Below are 22109 nucleotides of genomic sequence, written 5' to 3' on the forward strand. Positions count from 1 at the left end.
GGCAGTATTACTAATCTAAATTGATGCCTGCCTTTTATTCATGTGAAAGAAGAGATGTGGATGTACAGCAGTTGAGAAGGAGGTGTGAGGGATGCTTAGCTTGATTGAGAAAGGTTAATTACATGTGAAATGAAGCTGGGATTCAGAGGATGTTTGCTCTAGATTTTGTGTAATGTTATATTAACACCGGGATTCTCTTTATTCTATTAACAAAATAAACTCATTTTGTTTGGTTTCATTTTACAGTTGCTTTCATCCCACTGAACATTTATACTATTATTTAATTTTCCTAAACATTTGTGGATAATAAAATACCTATAGAATTAAGCAACTGCAGGATATTAAAGACATCCAATTCTTACAGAGATTTGATCTGCTAATTAGCCACGCCAATTTTATGGATCATTGCATCTCACTTAAAATGTATTGTTATACGCTTATAATCTTTCCATAATGAGCTTTTATTAAGTGCACGGGGCCAACTTCTGTGTGATGTACAAGAAAATCCTCTTTCCCTTACCTAAATAATACATTTGCAGACCGAGTAAATCATAGTAACATTCCATTGAAAATGGTCCTCTTGGCATTATTAAATGGCTTATTTGGGACTGAGATTAAAAATTACAAATACCTAAGGATGGAAGAGCCAGAGTGGTATCCAAAGAGGCTCAAAGAGATAACCTCAGAGAGGTAACAAAAGAGACAGGTGGAGAAGAGGAAAGTCATCATCTAAGAAATTGAGAGGCAATATAAATTTATGGAGAAAACAAATGGGAGTCAAATTTTCTTTTATTATCACGACGATGTTATCTAGTCTTTTGCATTTCAGCTTTTCAGTTACTTAAATATGATACACTAAAATATTCTAGTTTCTCAACAGGGTTATTAATTTTCAGAATTAATTACTGACTTTTGAAATATATTTTAAAAACTTGAAGTTTGCTGTTCCCTGAAAGGAATGGTCAGGTTGAAATGCTCCTGACAATGTTAAAATTTACCTGACCACTGTGCTCCTGGAGAACAGTGACGTATAAGTCAGGGTTCTCCAGAGAGACAGAACCTTTATATATACATAAAGGAATTTATTAGGGAGAATTAGCTCACCAGGTGAAGCTCCACGATAGGCCATCTGCAAATTTGGGAAAGAAAGAAACTGTTAGTCGCTCAATTTAAGTCCAAAAGCCTCAAAACCAGGGAAGCTGACAGTGCAGCCCTCAGTCTGAGGTCAAAGGCCCTTGAGCCCCAACAAGGTTGCTGGTTTAAGTCCCAGAGACTAAAGGCTGAAGAACCTGGAGTTCGATGTCCAAGGGAGGAGGAGGAGGAGGAGGAGGCAGGAGGGAGGGAGGGAGGAGGTGGAGGGGGGAGGGGGGAGAGGGGAGGGGGGAGGAGAAGGAAGGGGAGGAGGGAGCAGAGAGCAGATTCAGCAAACAGGCTACTTAACCCTTTTCTGCCTGCTTTGTTCTAGCTATACTGGCAGCCAATTGGATGGTGCCCACCCATGATAAGCGTGGGTCTTTCTCTCCCAGCTCACTAATTCAAATGTCAGTCTCCTCTGGCAGCACCCTCACAGACACACCCTGAAACAACGCTTCATCGGCCATCTAGGCATCCCCCTCAATCCAGTCAAGTTGACACCTAATATGAACCACCACAAGTGGTGATTAAGAAATTACCCCTAACATTTTGTGTCCTAAGAAACAGCTTTCTGCAAAGAACTACCCTTTCTTATGTGATTAAGAGGAAACTTATGAGTGACCCCTTGTTTACCTATGCCAAGGCCAGACTCAGACCCTCCAAAATCTTATTATTTGTCTTATAAATAATTAGCTAATATTTTAATATCACCTAGGTATTAAGCCTCACATGCACTAGCTATTTATCCTGATGCTCTCCCTCCCTCTGTCCCCCTGACAGGCCCCAGTGTGTGTTGTTCTCCTCCCGGTGTCCCTGTGTTCTAATTGTTCAGCTCACATTTATAAGAACATGCAGTGTTTGGTTTTCTATTTCTGCATTAGTTTGCTGAGGATAATGGCTTTCAGCTCCAATCATGTCCCTGCGAAGGACATGATCTCAGTATTTTTATGGCTGCATAGTATTCCATGGTATATATGTACCACACTTTCTTTATCCAGTATATTACTGAGGGGCATTTGGGTTGAATCCATGTCTTTGGAATTGTGAATAGTGCTGCAGTGAACATACATGTGCATTTATCTTTATAGTAGAATGATTTATATTTCTTTGGGTATATACACAGTAATGGGTGTGCTGGGTCAGATGGTATTTCTGGTTCTAGATCTTTGAGGAATCGCCACACTGTCTTCCACAATGGTTGAACTAATCTACATTCCCATCAACAGTGTAAAAGCGTTCCTATTTCTCCACAGCCTCTCCAGCATCTGTTGTTTCCTGACTTTTTAATGATCACCATTCTAACTGGCATGAGATGATATCTCTTGTGGTTTTGATTTGCATTTCTCTGATGACCAGTGATAATGAATATTTTTTCATGTGACTGTTGGCTGCAAAAATGTCTTCTTTTGAGAAGTATCTGTTCATATCCTTTGCCCACTTCTTGATGGGGTTGTTTTTTTCTTGTAAATTTGTTTGAGTTTTTTGTAGATTCTGGATATTAGCCCTTTGCCAGATGGGTAGATTGCAAAAATTTTCTCCCATTCTGCAGGTTTCCTGTTCACTCTGATGGTAGTTTCTTTTGCTGTGCAGAAGCTCTTTAGTTTAATTAGATCCCATTTGTCTGTTTTCGCTTTTGTTGCTATTGATTTTGGTGTTTTAGTCATGAAGTCTTTGCTTATGCATCTGTCCTGAATGGTATTGCCTAGGTTTTCTTATATGATTTTTATGGTTAAAAGACTTGACATAAGTAGCACGGACTAAATATTTTAGGGAGAGGTAACAACCTGGAAGTTCTTGCACTTGGCTTGTTACGTAGAAGCATATTGATTGGCTTATATATTGTTTCAAAATTGAATACTTGCCAACATTTATTTCACAGATTTCAGAAGAACATTCCTATTTTTGGATCTCTTAAGGCATCATATGATAAAGTAACCTTCAGCCCACGTTCTGTCCTTGCCCCAAATGACAGGAGTAGAGCCACACTTGGACCTTTGGGTGGCGCATGTATTCCCACGTTCACCAGCCCAGGCCTACTTCACTCATTTGTGTGACTGCCTGCCCATGTGGCCATTTGAGTGTGTTACCTGCCATGGTGTATTCTAATCAAAATAGACTCCTATTACTGATGAATACATACTGCTTCACACACATACACACTACTGAAATGGCCAAAGTAAACTGTTTTACTGGAATTTCCTTCTTTTATGAGCTCTTTCAGGTCAGGAGCTAATTACCCTTTACCCTTTGTCCTTTACATTCACTCTGGTGAAAACCACACTCCCAAGCTGCTTTATGGCTTCTAATCTAATTGAAGGCAACACTAGGGGCATCCTGCATGGGATTAATCTCTCAAGCAGGTCTCACCATGAATAACCCTTCCATGAACTGACAGCCTTCCTCTCATGGTTCTGTTCAGGCCATTTTCCTGGGAGCCACGTTGCCTGCTTCTCTGCAAAATAAAGGGACCATATTAATAATTCGAATCTTAGCCCAATCTGTCATAATTGGGAGAAAGTCTCACCCTTCATAACCTTATAAACCACTTAGAAAATCAGCATCTATCTGATTTACAATTTATTTCTTAGTATAATAATATTGAAACTTGGAGTAATAATCAAGGTATTGTTGATAATTAGCTATAAAAAAGTTAAAATACAATTAATGCTTTTTTAATTGGAAGAATCACATAACATTTTTTAAGAGCAGTACCTTTGAAGAGAGGAATAGGGAAGGAAGGAGGGATGATAACTGGAGGAGACTGCTTACACTTTATAACGTTAGAATTCTTACTTCCTGTATCTATAACATAAAAATTCATTAATACAGAAATATTTGGATGAGAAGATTTAGGGTACTTTAAAAATTTTTTAAAGATACAATGTAAAGTAAGATACAATAAGTTATATAATAATGTATATAATTTTATTTGTGTAACAAAAACTTTACCTTCTTGTGTACATATGCACATGTAAAAGCATTGAAAATGGAAAGAATGACACAAAATTAAGATGATCAGTGAAAGGGGAGACATGAAACAGAAAACAAAAAGAGAACATCACATTCACTTTCAGTACTTTCATACTGCTTTGTTTCTGAATTTCCTATATTACTCGTGTAATTTTTAAAAGTAATTAAAAATTAGATGCAAGTCATAACCTTTGACCCAATAATTCCATTACTGAAAATATTCTTTAATTATTCTCACTCTAGCTGACCAAAAAAAAGTATCATGCATATAAATACCTCAGGGAAATATTTTAGTTTTGAAAAATTAAAAATAATTTAAATATGTAATTATAAAACACCTGTTAATTATAACAAATCCACAAAATGCAACGTTGCTTAGTCGTTAAAAATCCTGATGACCAAGAATATGTAATGTCGTGGAAACATTTGTGCTTTAGCAAGTGAAAAAAAGTGGAGTGCAAAATTAAATATTCAACTTGGTAATAAAATGAGACAATTACAAAAATACTAGAGGATACATCAAATGCTAATGTGATTGTGTTTCACAAAGCATGATTTGAAATAAGAACTTTTGATACCTTCCAAAGTCATCTGGTCCACTGCGCATCCTGTAACAAGAACATGAAATATCCTGGGGCCAAAAGATACAAAACTGTTTGTTTAGTATCTAGAGAATTAGACTTTTATCTATTGCAACCAACTTTAAATTTATGTCCAAATATGCTTGTGATATCTGATGTTCAACTTAATATGTAAGTTTTATGAGCTTTTAATATGTAAGTTGAACATCAGAAACAAGTGGAATTTTGAACAGCCACAAAATTTCTGTACACATATTTCAGTATGAATTTATATATAAAGAAAGAGTAAAGCCTCCTGTGCAGGCAAAGAGAAAGTAGAAATTCATCTCACCCCTAGGAATTCTATTTGGTAATGGCAAAATATGCTTTCTCTATAATCACAGGTAAACTCATTGCCAAACTCCTGTCAAATGACTTTTGTTGTACTAGAATGAGCCTATTACTGCTCTGTTTTGCTTTCCTCTTAAATGTGTTTCCATTTTAGTGTTCTTCTTTCTTCCTCCTTTGTTATTTTTCTGATAACAATGGTGAGAAAGGAGCACCTTTTAGTCATTAGTAATATTCCAGAAAATTTAAGCAAGATTTTTATTTTCAAGGATTTATAGTCACATTCCTGCTATAGAAAGAGTCCAGTTCTAAGTTTTCTGATTTGTCCACTCATAATGTGAAGCTACATAGAGAGCTGCGAGCCTGAAAAAACTTCTCATGAACTCAAAAATCTCATCTGATCACCCAAGGCTTACCAGTCTCTTCTCCTATGAGTTCTTGCCTCTCCCATATGAAACCCCTATACTCTTGCTCTGTTTTAATGTTTGATTAATGATGAAGTGGGATCTGAATGACAATCCAGAGAATGTTCCATAAGCAATTGACTCTTCCGTATCCTTGATCTTCTTCTCTTACCCTGCAGTCTGTCCCCAGGTAAAACCCAGAACTTGCTGCCAGGCACTTTTCTGCAAAGTTTAGCTATTGTTAGTATGTATTTGCTGCAAGTATTCCTTTTTATTGTCTTTTTTACATAGTTATGTATTACTTTGAATTTTTTGCAATATAAGCTAAGTTTTAGGTCACAATTTGAATTAGAAGGGTTCCAGACCTTTACCAGGAGAATAGATTTAACCTCTCAATATCTCTCTTTGTGGACCTGTGAGGAAACCCTATAAACTACCAAATGACTAAAAATTGAATAATTCTTATTTTTGCAGACATAATTAGATTTCAGTTTATACCTAGGTAATTAAATCACATTCTGATTTTAGAAATATAATTTTATTTTTTTCATCAAAATAAGCAGTATAATTGGTACCTTTTTAATAGTTCTCATACTATGTAATATATTTCACGACCACTTTACTTTTGTCAATTGTCATTTTTATTCAATTTTTAGGTTCATTAAACCATGCATACATGCAAAAAATTATAGAGTCTCACTCTGGAGGCACACAGATGATCAAATAAATTAAATGAATCCTTTGCTACTTAACTTCTACTGCTGATACTTAACAATTGTTGTTTAGAAATAAATTAAACATATTTTTAAATGCCATCTGGTTTATCACCTTAAAAATCTACATCTTCTTGATATCTGAAAATAAGTGTTAAAATATAAAGCAACTCCTTGAAAGTCAAGTCATGTTGCTAACTAAAGAAATATCAAGTCAAATATTTGATTCCCAATGTAAGGAACAGTAGAAACTCACTGAGATGTTCAGAGCAATTTAAGTGTGTTGAACGTGTTGATTGCCTCTTCAGAAAACAATCATTGCCTAAAAGACCTGGGAAAAATACCCAATAGTTTTGGAAAACACACATTTTTCCATGCATCATGAATAAAAGAGAAGTTCCTAGGAAAAATGGAAGAAAGTATCATTTTATTGCACATGCAGCTTAAAGTGAAATGGAATGGTGAGTGGCTGTTTATGCTGAGACCCTTTGCCAGAGTTTGATTCTGTCCCACAGTGAAGGCTATGTTCCACAGCAAAACAAACTCTCAGTGTACAGTAGGTCAAGAAAAAATAATCCAGTCTCATAGGTTTTTCTTCGTTTTATAGAAAAATACAGTCCCATCTCAACAAATGAGCTGTGTTAATATATAAGAATAAGAAGGTATGTATATTAGTGCATACAGTATTCAATACACTGAAAATTAAAGGACTATCCTGATTTTATTAAGTGATAGGACAGCTTAACACTGACAATTTGATATGGAGAAAAGGGTGTAGAGGTACAGGTGTTCTCCATTAACCTAATGATTCTTTGCTTTCATCACTTTCTGCATGGTTGACATTTGCATTTTAAGAGAAGGAAAAGAATCAAACCAGACTCTTCAGTAGATGATTTACATATTAGTATAAATTAGAGAAAGAGACTCATGTGGAGGCAAAAAATGAGTGGCCGGGGAATTAAGACTCCCTCCTCTAAAGGCACATTAGTGTGTATCACAAGTGGCTGGTTGGCTTGTTGTGCACATATCTTTATATCAAGGTCAGATGAAAGCGTTTTTTTGAGGGCCAGGGCGGTGGCTCATGCCTGTAATCCCAACTCTTTGGGAGGGCGAGGTGGACGGATAACTTGAGGTCAGGAGTTCGAGACCAGCCTGACCAACATGTTAAAACCCCATCCTACTATTCATAAAAATACAAAAATCAGCCCGACCTGGTGGCACATGCCTGTAGTCCCAGCTACTCACAAGGCTGAGGCAGGACAATCACTTGAACCAAGGAGGCAGAGGTTGCAGTGAGCAGACATCGCACCACTGCACTCCAGCCTGGGCAACAGAGCAAGCCTTCATCTAAAAAAAAAAAGAAAAAAAAGTTTTTGTGAAATACAATGAAAAAATATAAGTGGAAAATCACCTATGAGATCTTTTAAGCCTCTAGGGCAGTATTAAGACACAATGTTAATGTTTTGTTTTGTTCAAAACCATGCACTATTTATAAGATAATAATAATGATAAAACCAAGACAAGGTTTATGTTACTGAATTTACTTTTTTGTAAAGAAAAGTGTTATCTAATGCCTTATTCAGAAGTCTTTTTACATGCAAAGATGGAATAGAGGCTTTTTTTTTCTTTCAGTAAGAAATCATTAATATATTCAAGGTTTAACTTTCCTTTTACAAGTGTTTCTGAGTGTACCATATGGCACCAGTTAGTTTTGAAGGTTTTCATTTGCTTTTTAAAAATCTGAGTGAGGTTTCCTTTCATAAGCTCATACATACTGGTTATTTTCTAATAAGCATAAAACTTCTATATAACACCAAATGCATGATTTAACAGGAAGGAATAAAAAATACATGGCAATATAACAATTGGCTCATTTAGTTAGGAGCTCCTTTGAAGCTTAATAGTAAAGGATAAGCAGTCATTAGCTTATTAGCTCAAGTTGGACTCAGTACTAATTTTTTTTTAAATAAGTGCTGGAATACATATCTTGACAAATTGTAAAATGCCTATCCCCTTTCCAGTGCCCCCTCCCTAGTTCTTTATTCACAAAGAGGAGTGAGCTATTTCCTGCCAACTGAGTCAGTTGGAATGGAAACGTTAATGTATTTGAGCAGATGTGTGTCAACATCACTTTGTAAAAAGGTTGCCTGTGCCCTTCATTGGCACACACGATCTCAAAATAAAAGACACTAAAATGATGTACTTCTGTTAGAACTCTCCTATGAAGGCCGGGCACGGTGGCTCACGCCTGTAATCCCAGCACTTTGGGAGGCCGAGGCAGGTGGATCACAAGGTCAGGAAATCGAGACCATCCTGGCTAACACGGTGAAACCCCGTCTTTACTAAAAATACAAAAAATTAGCCGGGCGTGGTGGCGGGCGCCTGTAGTCCCAGCTACTCAGGAGGCTGAAGCAGGAGAATGGCGTGAACCTGGGAGGCGGAGCTTGCGGTGAGCCGAGATCCTGCCACTGCCTTCCAGCCTGGGGGCAGAGCAAGACTCCGTCAAAAAAAAAGAAGAAAAGAAAACTCTCCTATGAAAACGAGGTTGAGGACTATAATATAGATGGTTTGAAGATTTAAATGTACTTCCTGAAATTGTTCACTGGCAGGCCCTGCTGACTGTAATGAAAGAAAAAGAGTTTCGACAATATCAGTAGATATCATCAGAATAAACTTTAGGGAATGTGAATGGGATCTGCGTTAACTAATAAGCCAGTCTTTTTTGAGCCTTATCATATTTTTCACAAAAGAACCAGTGTGATAACCTACTCTAGATAAAGGTGTTTAGATAAATTGTTTCCTGTTCAAGTTTGAGGGCCTATTTTTTTTTTCTACCAGATTTTCATTTTCATTTATGTTAATTTCTAAAAGGAATATTCTTATACTGGATAATTTGTCAGTTTTTGACCTACACTTTTCCCCAGTAAAGGCAGTAGACTAAGATTGTATCTAAATATAGTTTAAAGGGATAAATGGCATAAACTAAGTTCACCTGACTTTTATAATTTTATCTAGCTGTATATTCAATAAATATTAACTGAGCACATATTTGCTATGCATCATTTGAAATTATATGACTGACATGGAGGCTGCAAGAAAAATACAGTACATTAAAAAGGGCAGTTATAATGACAGGAATTATGCTAGAGGTAGGTAAGTACACAAAGTTACAACAGCAAACAGCAGCTTACTCAAAAAGACATAACTTTAGTGAAACTTTGAAAATGAGTAGAAGATTTCTTGGTAGAAAAGAAAAGAAAGATGGGAGAAACTTGAAGGTGGTGAGAGAACATCATACAAAAAAGAAACAATTGGAGCTAATGTGGCTTGAATATCAGTTTGGTAGATTAACGTGGAAGTAAGTGAAGGGAAAGTTGCAGATTTTTGAAGGCATTATATATTGTCTTGGTCTTTATCCAAGCAGCAGAAAAGCATTAGAGGATTTTAATCATAGGAGTAACACAATTAGATAGCAGCCGTGTAGAGGGCAGGTTAGCAAGAATGAGACAAGCTACAGGAAGCCACTGCTGTAGTTCACATAAAAAAATAAACGGAACTTGAGAAAACCAATGACAGTGGAGAAAGGTAGAGAAGATGTGTAAAAGGAAGAAAGGAGAGAATGTGGTGACAAGGTGTCAAGTAGAGAGGGAGTTTTCTGGGATGTCTTCCATTCTGAGCAGGTGGTAATACTAATCTCCAAATTGGTGAATATGGGAAAAGGAGCAGATTTAGGGGTTTATTACAGGCAGGAGAGGGGAGTGTGTAGACAATGATTTTACACATTAAGTATAAGATGCCTCTAAAACATACAGAACAGATATTCAGTAGGCGTTTGTGTAGATGTGTCTTCAAGAAAGAAGTCAGAGATGTGGGAGGATCTTTAGCATATAAATAGTAATAGTTAGGATTCAGTAAAAGATTTAGAGCAAACCTCATAAGAAGAGTGTGTAGAGTGAGAAGAAGGGAGTGCCAAGGGCATGCTGCTTGGAAAACCAATATTTAAAGGGAAATTAAACAAACTAAGTGTGTCAAGGAACAACAAAGATAAAGGCAAAGGAGGTAGCACAGACATGTGGAAAGAGTGGCATTATGGAAGTTAAAATTGTGAAAATAAGTGTGTCAAGGAACAAGAAAGATAAAGGCAAAGGAGGTAGCACAGACATGTGGAAAGAGTGGCATTATGGAAGTTAAAATTGTGAAAAAATCCAAGATAGAAAGAGTGATTAATTGCATTAAATATCTAGACTGAAGTCTAACAACATAAAGCTCATGTTGAGTATGTCATTGGTGACTTTGGAGAGATGGGTTTCAGCAGAGTAGGAGTAGCAGAAATCAGCCTATGGTGCACAAAAGAATGAACAGGGAGTTTCAAAATGTTGGAAGATAAAAATAATATAGATTTCTAAAAATAAAGTTAATGTATTAAATAATAAATTATGACTACAGAATTTTCCCACACTTTCTGGAAAAAACTATGAGAGAAATGAGAGAGGCAGCAGATATTCTCTAGGATTTCTTATAAGAGAAGTTCTTTCTTTTAAATTTACTAAAACATTTATCTGAAAATAAGAAGCAGACAGTTTTGTTAAGACCAATGAAACAAAGGCCTTCTCTGCATCTATTGAGATAATCATGTGGTTTTTGTCTTTGGTTCTGTTTATATGCTGGATTACATTTATTGATTTGCGTATATTGAACCAGCCTTGCATCCCAAGGATGAAGCCCACCTGATCATGGTGGATAAGCTTTTTGATGTGCTGCTGGATTCGGTTTGCCAGTATTTTGTTGAGGATTTTTGCATCAATGTTCATCAAGGATATTGGTCTAAAATTATCTTTTTTGGTTGTGTCTCTGACAGGCTTTGGTATCAGGATGCTGCTGGCCTCATAAAATGAGTTAGGGAGGATTCCCTCTTTTTCTATTGATTGGAACAGTTTCAGAAGGAATGGTACCAGTTCCTCCTTGTACCTCTGGTAGAATTCGGCTGTGAGTCCATCTGGTCCTGGACTCTTTTTGGTTGGTAAGCTATTGATTATTGCCACAATTTCAGCTCCTGTTATTGGTCTATTCAGAGATTCAACTTCTTCCTGGTTTAGTCTTGGGAGAGTGTATGTGTCGAGGAATTTATCCATTTCTTCTAGATTTTCTAGTTTATTTGCGTAGAGGTGTTTGTAGTATTCTCTGATGGTAGTTTGTATTTCTGTGGGATCGGTGGTGATATCCCCTTTATCATTTTTTGTTGCGTCTATTTGATTCTTCTCTCTTTTTTTCTTTATTAGTCATGCTAGCAGTCTATCAATTTTGTTGATCCTTTCAAAAAAGCAGCTCCTGGATTCATTAATTTTTTGAAGGGTTTTTTGTGTCTCTATTTCCTTCATTTCTGCTCTGATTTTAGTTATTTCTTGCCTTCTGCTAGCTTTTGAATGTGTTTGCTCTTGCTTTTCTAGTTCTTTTAATTGTGATGTTAGGGTGTCAATTTTGGCTTTGACAAAATTCAACAACCCTTCATGCTAAAAACTCTCAATAAATTAGGTATCGATGGGACGTATCTCAAAATAATAAGAGCTATCTATGACAAACCCACAGCCAATATCATACTGAATGGGCAAAAACTGGAAGCATTCCCTTTGAAAACTGGCACAAGACAGGGATGCCCTCTCTCACCACTCCTATTCAACATAGTGTTGGAAGTTCTGGCCAGGGCCATTAGGCAGGAGAAGGAAATAAAGGGTATTCAATTAGGAAAAGAGGAAGTCAAATTGTCCCTGTTTGCAGATGACATGATTGTATATCTAGAAAACCCCATTGTCTCAGCCCAAAATCTCCTTAAGCTGATAAGCAACTTCAGCAAAGTCTCAGGATACAAAATCAATGTACAAAAATCACAAGCATTCTTATACACCAACAACAGACAAACAGAGAGCCAAATCATGAGTGAACTCCCATTCACAGTTGCTTCAAAGAGAATAAAATACCTAGGAATCCAACTTACAAGGGACGCGAAGGACCTCTTCAAGGAGAACTACAAACCACTGCTCAATGAAGTAAAAGAGGATACAAAGAAATGGAAGAACATTCCATGCTCATGGGTAGGAAGAATCAATATCATGAAAATGGCCATACTGCCCAAGGTAATTCATAGATTCAATGCCATCCCCATCAAACTACCAATGACTTTCCTCACAGAATTGGAAAAAACTACTTTAAAGTTCATATGGAACCAAAAAAGAGCCCACATGGCCAAGTCAATCCTAAGCCAAAAGAACAAAGCTGGAGGCATCACACTACCTGACTTCAAACTATACTACAAGGCTACAGTAACCAAAACAGCATCGTACTAGTACCAAAACAGAGATATAGATCAATGGAACAGAACAGAGCCCTCAGAAATAACGCCGCATATCTACAACCATCTGATCTTTGACAAACCTGAGAAAAGCAAGCAACGGGGAAAGGATTCCCTATTTAATAAATGGTGCTGGGAAAACTGGCTAGCCATATGGAGAAAGCTGAAACTGGATCCCTTCCTTACAGCTTATAGAAAAATCAATTCAAGATGGATTAAAGACTTAAACGTTAGACTTAAAACCATAAAAACCCTAGAAGAAAACCTAGGCATTACCATTCAGGACATAGGCATGGGCAAGGACTTCATGTCTAAAACACCAAAAGCAATGGCAACAAAAGCCAAAATTGACAAATGGGATCTAATTAAACTAAAGAGTTTCTGCACAGCAAAACAAACTACCATCAGAGTGAACAGGCAACCCACAAAATGGGAGAAAATTTTCACAACCTACTCATCTGACAAAGGGCTAATATCCAGAATCTATAATGAACTCAAACAAATTTACAAGAAAAAAACAAACAACCCCATCAAAAAGTGGGCGAAGGATATGAACAGACACTTCTCAAAAGAAGACATTAATGCAGCCAAAAAACACATGAAAAAATGCTCACCATCACTGTCCATCAGAGAAATGCAAATCAAAACCACAATGAGATACCATCTCACACCAGTTAGAATGGCAATCATTAAAAAGTCAGGAAACAACAGGTGCTGGAGAGGATGTGGAGAAATAGGAACACTTTTACACTGTTGGTGGGACTGTAAACTAGTTCAACCATTGTGGAAGTCAGTGTGGCGATTCCTCAGGGATCTAGAACTAGAAATACCATTTGACCCAGCCATCCCATTACTGGGTATATACCCAAAGGACTATAAATCATGCTGCTATAAAGACATATGCACACGTATGTTTACTGCGGCACTATTCACAATAGCAAAGACTTGGAACCAACTCAAATGTCCACCAATGATAGACTGGATTAAGAAAACGTGGCACATATACACCATGGAATACTATGCAGCCATAAAAAATGATGAGTTCATGTCCTTTGTAGGGACATGGATGAAATTGGAAATCATTATTCTCAGTAAACTATCGCAAGAACAAAAAACCAAACACCGCATATTCTCACTCATAGGTAGGAATTGAACAATGAGAACACGTGGACACAGGAAGGGGAACATCACACTCTGGGGACTGTTGTGGGGTGGGGGGAGGGGGGAGGGATAGCATTGGGAGATATACCTAATGCTAGATGATGAGTTAGTGGGTGCAGCGCACCAGCATGGCACATGTATACATATGTAACTAACCTGCACATTGTGCACATGTACTCTAAAGTATAATAATAAAAAAAGTATAAAAATTAAAAATAAAAGACCAATGAAACAAAAAGAGAAATGACTTAGAGAGGAAATGAGGAGGAAGTCAAGATAAATGAAGGATGCAGTGGGTGTGAGAGACAGAGCTAAGATGGATGAGTTTAAGATTTCAGAAATAAGCATGTTCTCTTTAAGGTAGCCATGAATGCAAATTGTCAAAGTGGAATAGAAAAAAAAATGATATTTGAGCTGAAAAGATGAAGGATTGTGATTCTAAAGTGGTAGCTTCACAAGTATTTTTGAAGTCTCCTAAAATGATGGGGAAAACTCTAATGTAAAATATGTTAATGCCGATACCAAAGTTACCAAAGTATGTGGGAAGCCAAAAATAAAGTAAGTAAATGATAAAGAGTGGTCTTACGGGAAAGAAAAGATGGCAGCACAAAGAAAGAACTAGAACATCGCTGGCCCTATGTTCCTGGCCAAGGGTAGGCATGCTGTGAATGAAGAGGAATTTTTAGTAATGAGGGTTGAAATAGGGGCCACAACTTAGTTTTATAGCCACACTTTGGTAAGCTATGCAGGAAGAAAGAAGGCCCTATGATGTGTTTAATGATTTGTTAAAAAAAAGAAATGGTGATCTAAGAGGATACCAATTAGTGTAAAACAAGCAACAAACTATTTATTGTCTTATTCTGTTTTATGCTGCTATAGCAGAATACCACAGACTGGGTAATTTATAATAACCAGAAATTTACTGACTCATGATTTTGGAGGCTGCAAAGTCCAAGACTGAGGGGCCAGCATCTTGTAAGGGCCTTCTTGCATCGCCTCATGGTGAAAGGGCAAAGAGAGCGCAAGGGTGAGCAAGAGATTGAACTTGCAGCCTCAAGTCCTTTATAATTGGCATTAATCCATTCATGAAGCCAGAACCCTCATGACCTAAACACCTACCATTAGGCCCCACCTCCCAACATTGTTGCATTGGGCATTAAGTTTTCAACACATGCTTTTGGGAGTTTACATTCAAACCATAGCAGCTGTACTCTTTAAAGTAAAATTTGTCTCTATCCAATAAAGCTATTAGGGGCATTGTTGATTACTTTCACTTCAAAGAGGTTAGAATTTCCTTCATTCTATTACAGTCATTCATTGCTTAATGATGGGGATATGTTCTGAAAAATATGTCTTTAGGCAATTTTGTCATTGTGTGAACATCATAGAGTGTACTTACCCAAATTTAGGTGGTACAACCAACTATATGTGTAAGCTATATGATATAGCCTATTGCTCTTAGGGTACAAACCTGTACAGTATGTTACTGTACTGACCGCTGCAGGCAATTGTAACACAATGGTAAGTATTTGTATATTTGAACATATTTAAGCATAGAAAAGGTTCAGTAAAAACCTGGTATAAAAGATAAAAAATGGTACACCTGCACCATTTTTCATGGCACTTATTGTGAATGGAGCTTGAGGACTGCAAGTTGCTCTGGTGCGTCAGTGAGTGAATGATGAGTAAATGTGAAGCCCTAGGACATTACTGCATGCTGCTTTAGGCTTTATAAACACTGTATACAAACATACATATTAGCCCAGACCTACACAGGGTCAGAATCATCAATATCACTGTCTTTCACCTCCATCTCTTGTCTCACTGGAAGGTCTTCAGGGGCAGTAACACTCAAGGAGCCTGTCATTGCCTATGATAATATAACAATGCCTTCTTCTGGAATACCTCCTGAAGGACCCAAGTGAGTCTGCTGTATAGTTAACTTTATTTTTTTTATAAGTCACTGGAGTGCACTCTAAAATAAGGATAAAAAGTATAGTATAGTAAATACATAAACCAGTTACATATTTATTATCATTATCAGGTATTATGTACTATACATAATTGTATACATAATTGTGCTAGACTTTTATAGGACTGGCAGCACAATGGGTTTGTTTACACCAGCATCACCACAAACATGTGAATAATGCATGACACTATGATGTTACAAATGCTACAGTATCACTAGGTGATAGGGAATTTTTAGCTTCATTATACTCTTATGGGACCACCATGATATATATGATCTGTCATTGACCAAAATGTCATTATGCGGTGCATGAGTGTAATATCTACTGAAAACTTACTAATCATTCTTGGGTAGTTTCAATAAATAGAACAGCCTAAAATTTAGTCCATGCAGTTTTTGATTCAGATTGTTGATTCTCAGAGTTTAGGGGATCCAGGTGGCCTGGTTTATCCCATTATATATTTAGAAGTTACAAGTAGGCTGCATTCCCAAGACTTTCAGATACACTGTTTAAAAATGTTATTGCTAGCAGTAATAATCAAATTTATTCTGAGACTTGATAAAATTCAATTATACACAGGGGTTGCTGCTAGCAAATTAAAAGAAATTTTTTATTGAAACCATTATTAAACAACTAGTATAACTGGCCTTTGACTTTTTTATGTTGAGTCTCTTATTCTATAGATTAAACCCATTAAAATTTTCTCCTTCTTTTAAGGCAGGCACCCCATTAAGCTATTCAACCTTCAAACTACACTTTGAGATCTGCTTAGTTCAAATGGTTGTGTGGATTCATCTCTTGTTAAGCTTTAGTAAGCTTGCACCAACACAGCATTTTAACCTCTAAACACAGGAAAAGCAACAAACAGGTGAAGATCAACAAACACTGCAGGAAGATTTTAAATGACTAATCAGATGGAAGAAATATCTAAAAGGAGCAGGCAGGAAAACAGAATGTCAACTGTTGTAGCCGCAAGCTTGAGAAGGTGAGAATAGATGGCTGCCTGCCAAGAAAACCTCAGGCCCTGTAAATTAAACATGTTATTACAAATAGAATCACTGGTGCACATGTGTGTGCACACACACATGTACGCACACACATGAGGAAGCAATGGCAAGTCTCTAAAAAGGATTTGTAAAAGAAAACCTTTATGGTTTTGCTGGGGAACTTCCACACCCTAGAATTAGACTGAAGAGAAAGTATTACAATGTTCAGTAAGATATAACGAGCTAGAAAATGGATTTTAGAATCAGAGAGATGAGAGTCAAAGTCTTGTTTCCATCATGAAATGATTGGTTACGTGCACAAGTTCTTTAACTTTCTAAGCTTATACTTCCTCAGTTTTAAAATGGGGATTAAGCACAGTTTCTATGTCTAGGGCTCTTATGAAATTTGAACATGGGCACGCAGGAAGGACTTCCAACTGAGCTGGACATGGAGGAAGCACTTTCCATGTGCTAGCAATTGTCAATTAATATGATTCCTTTGTTTCCTTGGTACCCATTTCCAAATGCGTTCCACTTTTCCTTTAAAGGAATATCTTTAACTCTCAGGTGAGTTTGTCTTGTCTTTCAAATACCGTTCTAGTTTATCCTTCCCCACGGCACAAGTCTCCATATAATTCAGATTTCTCTATTCCCAAGTAAGAAAGCCTTTTTCCTGTCCTAAATTTTTCCCTCTTTTCTTCCAAGTACCCTCTCCCCTTCTCTCTGGTCATTCATCAGTTGTCTTCTTTGATGACCCATTTCAATCTTTTCCTAAAATCCAAGTGCTTTCTTTATTGAACTCCTATGTTGGTCATTTATTTAGCCATTTTAAAATTTCTATAACATGTGCAAATTTCATCAGAAAGATACTTTATTGGTCAATAAACCAGTTTATTTTTGAATGTATACCTACAAGCAGTTGTATATTCAATACTTAAGCTGTAGACATTTTCATAATTTTGGCCTTATTATGATGCAAACAAACTCAAGGCCTTTTGAATATACTGTAAATGCTCCTTCCCTCCAGCTTATTAGAGTTTTAGTGAAAGTTTGTGGTTTTCCAATTATAGACTTTTACACAAATGTTTGTTTAAAAGAAATTTGTCAGTTATGTCAATAATAAGATAAAAGTAAATACATTTCATTATTCTGCAAATATTTTTGTGCCCCTACTATTTACCAGACACTGTTCTAGGCTCTGGAAATGTAACAGTGAACCAGACAGATATATTCGTATAAGTAAATGAATGATTAATAAGATATTTTCAGATAGTGGTGAATGCCATAACAAAAATAAAACAAGTGGACAAACTTATGATTAAAGAAGTGGGAAGGTTGGATAGAGTGGTTAAGATAGTCTTAGATGTGGAGATGACATTTGAGCTAAACCCTGTATGACAGAAGGGTACATCAGTAAGTGGAAAAGGTCGGGGGCAAAGTTAACCATGTATGCTCAAGAAAGCCAGCTGAGCGTATGGTATAAGGAATATATTTTAGGAGCAAGATCCTGAAGGAAAACATTTTAGGAATCAGATCATATAGGACTTTGTAAGCCTCTGCAGCAGGAAGAAGCCACTGGGTTTTGCAAAGGAGGATCTATAGGATCTATATTTTTCAAAGATCTCTCTGGACGCTATATGGAGAAAAATTAGAAGAGAACAAAGATAGAATCAAGGAGATCATTTAATAGGGTATTTCAAAAGTTCAGGTGTCAGACTATAGTAGCTTGGACTGAGATATAGCAATAAAAATGCTGAAAAATTATCAGATTATTACAAATTCTGGAGGTATCATCAATAGCACTGTCGATGAACTGAATGTTAGGGATGAGGGAAATGTCATCTGAGTGAATGAAGGATATTATTATTATCTAAAATGGAACAGATTTGGGTGGAGAGGGGGATTTAAGAGGAAGGAGATAATTGAGATTTAATTCTGTAAGTTTAATGTAAATTTTGCTTCTTTCATTTCTAGTAATCCTACGTATTTTTTTTTAATTTGCTTTGCAATTTTTAAAGTTTTACCTGTAGATAAGCTCAAGCTCAAGCTCCTCTTTTTAAATTGTTTTATAATCTGTCTATGGCACGTTCATTACATAAAGTATGTATAGTTTTATTTGCTTGTTTGTTTGTTTTGGTGTTTTTCCTTCATGGTATTTTATTTCCTTGTGCTCCTGGTTATCTTAAGCTGTGTGACAAAAATATATTGGTAACTATAATTTGAGGCTTAGAGTGGATGCTAATGCCTCTAGAGAGAATTTATGATTTATTCTGCCAGGATCCTGGAAGTAATAGAAATCAAAGATCAACTTAAACTAAATGTATGGCCAGAAGTTCCCTCCAGATAACTCAGTCATGTGAGGGCTTGTTTCCTTCTATTTTATCCTCTCCCCAAGGAATGAAATTCTTTGGTACCCTAGACCATTGTTGAGAAAATCTCTCATTACACTCCCAAATTTTTATGGGTCTTGAGTTTTGATTGCTATTCTTGTTTTGCACCAACTAGCATGCCCCTTTGCCTCTCTCAATTTCAAATTTATCTCCACTTTTGACCCAATAATCTCATATTGTCTCATCAGATTTCTGTCACTTTTCAGAGGACATGAAATATTAATATATCTTATCTACTTCTTTTAACTAAATCTCGGATTGAGGAAGGGGAGAGATTGATTTAATTACATAATCAATCATTACAGGAAACAAAGTGAAATGTTTCATTGTGAACATGAAGGGATTAAATGTCTGTTATACAATTTAAGAGAGAGGTTAAGTGGGAAAGCTCTCAGGGGAGTCCAGTATTGGAGGTATAATTTAGGGAGACATTGACCACTTAAGATGTGAATGTAGATAGAGAAGAGGGCCAAAGGCCAAGGATCAGCAACTCCAGAATACAGAGGTCAGAATGAGAAGAGGAAGCCAGCATAGGAAATTGAACATGAAGGGACACGGAAGCCAGTGATGTTCGAAGTAAACCAACATGTCATGGCACAACTAAAGTTAAGAGAATAAATGTTTCAAGAGGGGAAGACATCCAAATGCTCCTCAGAAACTGAGTAAATGAGAAAAAGAACAAAGAAGAAATCATTGACAATATGGAACCCAATGACAAGACCATTTTCAGGGAGCTTTGTGACAAAAGCCTTAATGAAGTAGCCTGAGGAGTAATAGAGGTGGTAACACTGAGTGATGACAATGACTTACTTATTTTCCATGAAAAAGAAGATAACGATGGAGCAGTAGGTAAAGGAGAATTTATGATCATAGTGGGGAGTACTTTTAAATGGAAAGTGACATAGTTGATTTCTTATTACACTCATCTTTTATCTTTTTTTTTTGTTTTTGAGAAGAAGTTTCACTCTTGTCACCCAGGCTGGAGGGCAATGGTGCGATTTCAGCTCACTGCAACCTCCACCTCCTGGGTTCAAGCGATTCTCCTGCCTCAGGCTCCTGAGTAGCTGGGATTGCAAGTGTTAGCCACCAAGCTCAGCTAATTTTTGTATTTTTAGTAGCAACAGGGTTTCACCATGTTGGCCAGTCTGGTCTCGAACTCCTGACCTCAGGTGATCTGCCCCCCCTGGCCTCCCAAAGTGCTGGGATTACAGGCGTGAGCCACCATGCCTGGCCTACACTAATCTTATAGAAAGGGATAAATTGCTGATGTAGGAGAGAGTCAGGATAACTGCAAGTGTAAAGTCTTTGGACAGACAAGATGGGAGACAATCTAGAGTCTATGGGATCAGGGAGACTTCTTCCACTGTGATAAGGAAGGAAAGCAAAGCCAGTGAGTTGAGATTCATGGAGGCTGAAACAACTGGTGATGAGAATTTATGTTTTGGTTGGATTTGTTGGTCTTCATGAAAGATAGGTTTATCTTCCAAATTATTTTAAATGTCTGATAAGAAAGTTTACATTGAAGAGGACTAAAGAGAATCCATATGCAGGAGAGACTGACTGGAGTGTGAAAGGGTCTAAAATTTTGCTACTTAGGGAATTAGTAGGCTTCAAATAATTGAAATATAGTCATGTGGCAAAGGCAGTAGTCTTTTCTGTGAGAGAGAGAGAGTGTGTGTGTGTGTGTGTGCAGCTCCAAAACAAAGAACTATGATGAGTAGGTGGAAGTTAAAGGAAGATAGATTGCAATTCATAAAAATAAACTTCATAATGATCAAAACTTTGTAATTTGAAGTTGTGAAGTTCCCTTCACAGAAAATGTCCAGAGAGCTGACTGAGCTTTGTGAAGACATTGTGGAGATAATCCTTGCATCAAAAAGGACATCGTATTTGACACTTCAATCTGTACAAGAAGTGAGTTTGTTGAATTCTGTGACTGGTTCATCTTTCCATATCATTTCTCAGCAATGCCATCTTTTCTTCCTTATGCTTTCCTCTTGATTGTAGTGTTGTAGCATCTGAGTTGTAATTAATGGAGGCTTTTAAACAAGTGGTGATGAGACAGAAAATGTAACTCACATTACTTTCTATGGTCATATTTTGCAAGCTTTACAGACAAAACATGTGGCATCATAGAATTCCTCTGACCCAAGGTTGTCAGAGAAACTTGAGGAATCACATATCCAATTTTAGTTTCTTTTCTCCTTGTTAATGCTTTTGAACTTGAGTCTGTGCATAAGATGTTTCAATAGGGTTATTGCTTAATTAATTAGAGACAAGAGAAGAATAAAATTTTAAAGAGAGAATTGTAGATTACAGAGGCAGCTGTTCAGCAGTGACATGGACTAATTTGATAATTGAAGGGTCAGTACCTGCAAAAGTAAGAACACTGCTTACAAGCATTAGCATCCAACTAGTAACAATGTGCATGCCAGGATAATGAACTTAAAACAATAGTAATTAGCAGGCTAAGACAAAGGATTAAAATTAAAAATGAATGGTGCAGTGCTTTCCACTTGCTTGTAAAACAGCATTAAGCCAACTTAATCCATTTTAATTCATTGTGAAACCTGCAGTGCAAATGAGATGGATTCAAGGGTCAGGTTCAGCTCCTGAGAAAGTGCGATACATTCACCTGTGACAATTCTTTCTGGAATGATAAAGTAAGGGAAGTCTCTTAAGAACTCTGAGTGACTCCATAAGGTCCCCAGAGATCAGGTGTCAAAGTTGTCTATCAGATGCCTGAAAAGAAAAAAGGAAAGCATTACTCAATGCTATTGTGAGACAGTTGTCATTGACTGATCAGGCCTTTGAAGCATGGTTTCACAGTCAATGAAACCACCTGAATAGATGAAAGCCAGACAGCTTCTGACAAACAAGAGTCTATGGAATATTCATTGTGCATCTGGGAGGGAAAGATTAATGTATTAGAAATTAAAATGGGACCAGAATATATGATCTTGCTCTAACACTTGGCCAGACCTGTGTCACCCACTGCTAGTGCCTGAAGTCGACAGACAATTCTGCCAAGGTAACCGAGAATCATTAAGCATCCTGCTATTGTGCATGGTGAATAATAAAACTTTCCCCCTATTCTTTGCCTGGAGCTGACAATGAATAATTC

General features: G+C 37.0%; 1 long non-coding RNA gene across 1 annotated transcript; it reads right to left on the reverse strand.

The window, feature by feature from the left end:
• Nucleotides 1-3510: 3510 nt before the first annotated feature.
• LOC134756644 (uncharacterized) lies at nt 3511-21723 on the reverse strand. Its single transcript, XR_010129584.1, has 3 exons — nt 21621-21723; nt 4683-4712; nt 3511-3586 (listed from the first exon to the last, which is right to left on the reverse strand). It is a non-coding gene; the product is annotated as an uncharacterized lncRNA (long non-coding RNA).
• Between the last annotated feature and the right edge of the window lie 386 nt (nt 21724-22109).

This window comes from Gorilla gorilla, chromosome 11, assembly GCF_029281585.2.
Source record: "Gorilla gorilla gorilla isolate KB3781 chromosome 11, NHGRI_mGorGor1-v2.1_pri, whole genome shotgun sequence".
NCBI classification, from domain to species: Eukaryota; Metazoa; Chordata; class Mammalia; order Primates; family Hominidae; genus Gorilla; species Gorilla gorilla.